The sequence below is a fragment of the Malus domestica genome, chromosome 16 (assembly GCF_042453785.1).
Source record: "Malus domestica chromosome 16, GDT2T_hap1".
Lineage (NCBI taxonomy): Eukaryota > Viridiplantae > Streptophyta > Magnoliopsida > Rosales > Rosaceae > Malus > Malus domestica.
The window spans coordinates 36,993,998-37,000,057 of NC_091676.1; the positions used below are offsets into that span (position 1 = coordinate 36,993,998).

At 37.2% G+C, this 6,060-nt stretch overlaps 1 long non-coding RNA gene across 1 annotated transcript; it reads left to right on the forward strand.

The window, feature by feature from the left end:
- Window positions 1–2,666: 2,666 nt before the first annotated feature.
- On the forward strand, window positions 2,667–5,705 carry LOC139192934 (uncharacterized). The gene is made up of 5 exons (XR_011577496.1): window positions 2,667–3,610; window positions 3,745–3,885; window positions 4,010–4,108; window positions 4,203–4,282; window positions 4,383–5,705. It is a non-coding gene; the product is annotated as an uncharacterized lncRNA (long non-coding RNA).
- Window positions 5,706–6,060: the final 355 nt, after the last annotated feature.

The window sequence follows — 6,060 nt, forward strand, 5'->3', positions numbered from 1 at the left end:
GAAGGATCCATTATAGAGGCTTGGGTGGCATACGAGTCCCTTACATTTTGTGGAATGTATCTAAAAGATGTTTTGACGGCTTTTAATCGTCCAGAGCACAATAATGATGGTGGTGTGTGAAAAGAGAAATTTTTTGTTTTTGCCTAAATCGTATGACCCTTTGGCGAGCCTGTTTGAGGGGAGGCATTTCCCAAAAAGAACATGGAGGTTGCACATTGGTTCATACTAAACAATTCTGATGAGACAATTATTTACCTAGTTGAGCATGAACAAATGATAAAGCGGGATTATCCTTCACATCTATATGCAAAGAAGGACCGTGAATTGTTTTCTCGAATTTGTAAGTTTTTTGTGTTTGTATTTAACATGTTGTATTAATTTCATCAATATATTCGAAGTGGCTAAAACAAGTTGTGATTTTTGGCTATCATGTTAGGTAAATCAGTTAAAAGTATCCAATTCACCCGTTTCCACTGAAGAGTTATATAACTTGACATTCGGTCCTATTTGAGCAGAATTGTACTTCGGTTGCCATGTTAACGTCATCAAGTTTGGGGGTTGAGCGTGATGACAAATTGTGTACGCAAAATAGCGGTGCCTATGTCCTGAGTGGTGGCGAAAATACAAACATTGAGTTTTATGGAAAACTATCCAATGTCATACAAGTGTTGTGCAAAGACCGTTACCAAGTTATCGTTTTTAAATGTCGATGGTTTGATACAAACCTACATAGGCAGGGAAGTGTTAAGAGGGACCATGGCTTACTCTTAGTCAACACCACTAGAACTTGGTACAATGACGACCCTTACATTATGGTAAGTATGGCAAAACAGGTTTTTTATGTAGATGACCCTAAGGCCGGAAGGGGTTGGAAAGTTGTTCAAAGGATTGAGCATAGGAACCTGTATGCTATATTGGACCGAGATCCTAGTTCCGACGGGGACGACTTCAATGTCGCGGACCAACTTCTTGAGTCTTCGAGAGAAATTGGTGGGGAAACAATACAAGATAATAATATTGTCCAAGAACCATTTCAAATACCGGGTGTTGCTGGTATCGAAATACCAATTGACTTAATTTCAATTAACCTTAGTGATCTTCCTCGATACGATCCACTAGAGGCTGCGAACGACGACAGTGACGTACCTATCGACGAGGATGAATGAGACACTGATGATGATGATACCGACGATAGTGAAAGTTACCATAGTTAGGACGAGGATTAGTTAACATAATTTTGAATTATTTTGTAAATTAAATGCAATTATATTTATCATAAAACAATTTTAGTGAAATATATGTATTTATTTATGTCGGGCTTACCAGAAAATTCCCTTTTAAAAAAATAAAATAAATAAATTTACATGATTCTGCAACGAAAAATACAAATTCATCACGCAAGTTTTTTAATTTATGCGGGGACACCATGTTGGGTCCTATAAACTCAAATCTTTATGAAAAAAAAATCAATTTTTTAAAATTATTATACATTCTTGTGCGACAAATAACAAGAAATCGTCACAAGAAGCCTATTTGAGCGACAAATTTTCATGTTCAGTTGTGCAATTTATAAAATTTGGTGCGCTGTTAAATAGTCTTGAAATATTTAAATTTCCATGAAAATTAAAAAAATTCACGACGACTTTAGTGTTTGCGCAACGGATGTCTTTGTTGCGCGAATTTATGTGCCACTTTTGTGCGACAAACCGTGCGTCACGCAAATGTGTTCATTTTAATTAGAGAATGTAATTTGGGAAATTAGGGTTAGGGTTAGGCATGGATTAGATTAGGGATAGGGGAATTTTCTAATTTAGGGGAATGATATATAATTATGGTTAATTTTATAATTAGGGCTCAATTGAAATTAGGCTAATTTGTAATTAGGGGTAGTTTTTAATTAGTAGGAATTTAATTAGAAAATGTAATTTGGGGGATTAGGGTTAGGGGTAGTTACGGATTAGATTAGGGATAGGGGAATTTTCTAATTTAGGGGAATGGTATATAATTAGGGTTACTTTTATAATTAGGACTCAATTGAAATTAGGGCTAATTTGTAATTAGGGGCAGTTTTTAATTAGGGGGAATTTAATTAGAGAATGTAATTTGGGGGATTAGGGTTAGGGTTAGGCACGTATTAGATTAGGGATAGGGGAATTTTCTAATTTAGGGGAATGGTATATAATTAGGGTTAATTTTATAATTAGGGCTCAATTGAAATTAGGGCTAATTTGTAATTAGGGATACTTTTTAATTAGGGGGAATTTAATTAGAGAACGTAATTTGGGGGATTAGGGTTATGGGTAGGCACATATTAGATTAGGGATAGGGGAATTTTCTAATTTAGGGGAATGGTATATAATTAGGGTTAATTTATAATTAGGACTCAATTGAAATTAGGGCTAATTTGTAATTAGGGGTAGTTTTTAATTAGGGAGAATTTAATTAGAGAATATAATTTGGGAGATTAGGGTTTAAGGGTAGGCACGAATTAGATTAAAGATGGGAGAATTTTCTAATTTTGGGGAATGTTGTATAATTAACTTATAGTTATATAATTAAAATTACATTTAGTTTAATTTTCTAAATTATAGTTATATAATCAAATTAAGGTTAGGGATGGTTTTTAGTGGCCGGATTAGGTTAGGGTTCTAGGAGAATAGGTTACGGTTGAAGTGGATTAATTCAAATTTGTACATTCATGTTATATAATGTTATTTTGTAATTACACATTTTGGTTTTTAATTTGTTGACCTATAATAGTTAAATTTTAATTAAATTTTGTTTTCTCTTCCAATTTTGTAGATATCTCGCCTTATATCTACCCGGAGGATTGTAAGCAGTGGGTCCCCCGCATCTCCTCCATCACCTCTTATTGCGAGGAGTGCTCCAACGACAATGGACCCTTCTATGGCTACGTCAGGAGGACCCGACATGGCAAAAGTGCTTGCATCATCGACATCTTCGGTGGCCCTTCCGCCTAGTGCACGTCATACTCATCGGCGTGCCTGGACTCCTGACACGGCATCCGCATCCGACGCCATCCGCCCAGATAAAATAACAAAATCCATTTAATTTAGCTAATTCAAATGCAGTTATTTGCTATTTTAACAACAAAAAAATGGAGAGGAAAAATTTAAACCTAGCTAAATGACTAGTTAAATACATTTACAAAACTTGATTTTTATCTTATAAAAAATGTTTTTTTGATATTTCGTCCCTAAAAAAATTGTTCGCAATGTTGCTTGCTTGTGTGCCTTATTGTTTATTACAATTCGCAGGTTTTGAGAATTGGTATAAATGTAGGGGAGGTTCTGTCAAAAATTCGGTAAAATTTTAACTTAATGTTTGACGTTTGTTTTGTTGTTTTGCAACTAAGAAAAACACCCAGGGACATTGCCGGCAGCTGAAAACGGGGCAGGTTACCTGGTTGACAAACGATCGTATCACAATAGGATACGATAAGAGGCATTGAGCTGCACTTATAGCCGAGCAGCATAATGCATTGGTCCGCGACATGGGACATGTCATTAGGATCGAGTGCCCTATGCTGTGAAAATCGTGGCATGAAATTCCGTCAAAGACAAAGAACCTAGTTCGCAACTGTTTATTGGTAAGTTCCTAACTTTATTTTCAATTATAAATCAAGTTCATATTTTTATATTAATTTTTTTTTCCTTTTTCAACTTTGACTTCAATTTTAATTTTGGTATTTATTTTATTTTGTTTTACGAGCGGTACAAGCAGTGGAAGAGCGACCTCCACAAACATTATGAGTTGTGTGATGATCAGGATGTCGCTGTAGATGAGGGTTGCCTGCTAGAGTTGGAGGATCGGTGGGACGAGTGGGCGTGGCTCTGCGGCTATTTTCAGGACCCCACCTATGTGGTACGTTTTTATATATGTATTATTTATTTAATTTTAATTGTTTTAAAATTATTCCTACTTTGGGTTATGCGTTTGTTTCATTATCTTTCAATATTACACTAATATGTTTATTTTATGTTAATAGAAGAAGGCGAAGGCTAAAAAGATCAACTGGGAGAAGAAAACTCTTCTCCACCATTTTGGTTTGAGACCATTCTCTTATAGAATGGAGATGTGACGACAGGTAATGAGAGTTTAATATTCGCACTTCCAATTTCTTACAAATATTCAAAATATTTTCTGCTGTCTTTATTATTTTTTTGTTGCTTTTATTCCAGGGGGTTCGAAATTCCCCGAGATAGACGTCTTTAAGGACGTTTATGTTCGGCCCGGAGATGAGCTTGCCGAGCAACTGCACGTAAGTACTTCCTTTCAATTTCCTATTTTACGCTTCCAAAAATTACAAAATTTAATTCAATATTAATTCTTACCAATCCACTTCTTTCTTATTGTCATAGTTGACAATGGTGGAGAGGACCCCGATCATCCTTCCGGAGTCTGCTTCCCAGCTTCCCCCAGATACTCCTATCAAGTTTGTAGCTCCACCCGAGGATGCGGCGTTTCAGATCTTGACTGAGACCTTGGATGCGACCCTCGGGCAGAGGCTGGGGAAGTATTGTTCGGGGATAAGGCAAGCTCGTCAGCCCGCTACTGGGGCTTTATCATCATCGTAACCACAGGGCCCCAACGTCGCTAAACTGACGCATGAAGTAGCCGACCTGATAAGTAAGCATGCATTGATCGTTGAGGACCTCAACTCGAATGGCATCAATCTCCCACCCGACGTTACTGTCCCCTCCACCTCTGAGCCACATAACTCGTCAGCCTCCGAGCCTTTCCACCAACCTGACTGTCAACCTCCATAGTCCACTGACTCGCAACCCGACTTCCAACCTGACCCGTACCCCGACTCCCACCCCAACTCGCAGGTAACCCCACTTAATGACCAAATTGAAGGAACTTTTGTGAGAAACATGTTCATTTGAGCAACATCTATGGCATGCAATTAACAATTAAAGGCGGAATCATGCTTGTATGCACTCAAAACAAAACATTACCCATGAAATTCAAAGCCTAGTAGAAGGGTGAACCAAGACTTAACTCAAGAACAAAGTGAGTTGAGAAATTTTATACCTTTGTTGATTCCTCTTTGAATAAGAAAAGGCTAATCACCTTAGGAGAGGGCTTTCATTCCTTGCTTCTTAGCTCTATGGATTTCTTGGATGAGGATGGTTGAAGGATTCTCTAAGTTCCCAAAGTTGAGAACCTCTAAGTCTCCACACCAAGGTAGGACTTGAAGAAGAGATGAGTGACCTAGAGGAAGTAAGATTGCTAGCTAAAATCCTCTAGGGTGGCCGGCCTCTTAGAGAGAAAATGGAGCTTGTATTCTCATATTTTTCTCTAAAAGAAACCCTAAGGATGAAATGGCTATAAAGTTGTCTTTATACCACCTCACAATGGAGTGGCAAACTTGCAATTAAGCCAAGTTCACTACCCCTCTCTATATGGCTGGTTTTCTCAAGCCTTTGGGTTGTTTTGGGGTTCTTGAATTTTGTTTGTTAAGTTGTCATACAACTTAAGCTAATGGGCTTGATGATTCGAAGCCCAATTTGGGCTTTAAGGCCCAAAACTAACTCAAGGTTTAAAACGAAGTTATTCGTTTGATTAATTAACATTTTAATTAATTCTTGCCATAAACAATTAAACCATTTAATTGTCCTTACTCATCTCCGTCAAATCCTTCAAGCATTACCTTACACAGTGTGCGATCCATTAGGTTCCTTTTAGCGAGGCAGTGGGCGATTAGAACTCTTTCAAATCGATTGTGAATTGAAACTTGCTTTCAATTCTCCCTTTAGTGATTATACACATTTAGGCCTTCCACAAACCATGAGTGATACCTAGCAGTATGTCATGGTTACCCAAGCTAATCAGAAGAGGTGGAGAACCTATTTAGTTTAGGATTACAATGCAATACGGTATTTCTCTAATACAATACTCTTGACCACATTGTTTGGTTTGATAGTTTATTCATGTCTACTATCTAATGTGATTCATTTACTTATATGATTACCTTGAATGTGATTTGAAATGACTTCCTAAATCTCATTCATACTCTGGCCAGAGATTCTTAAT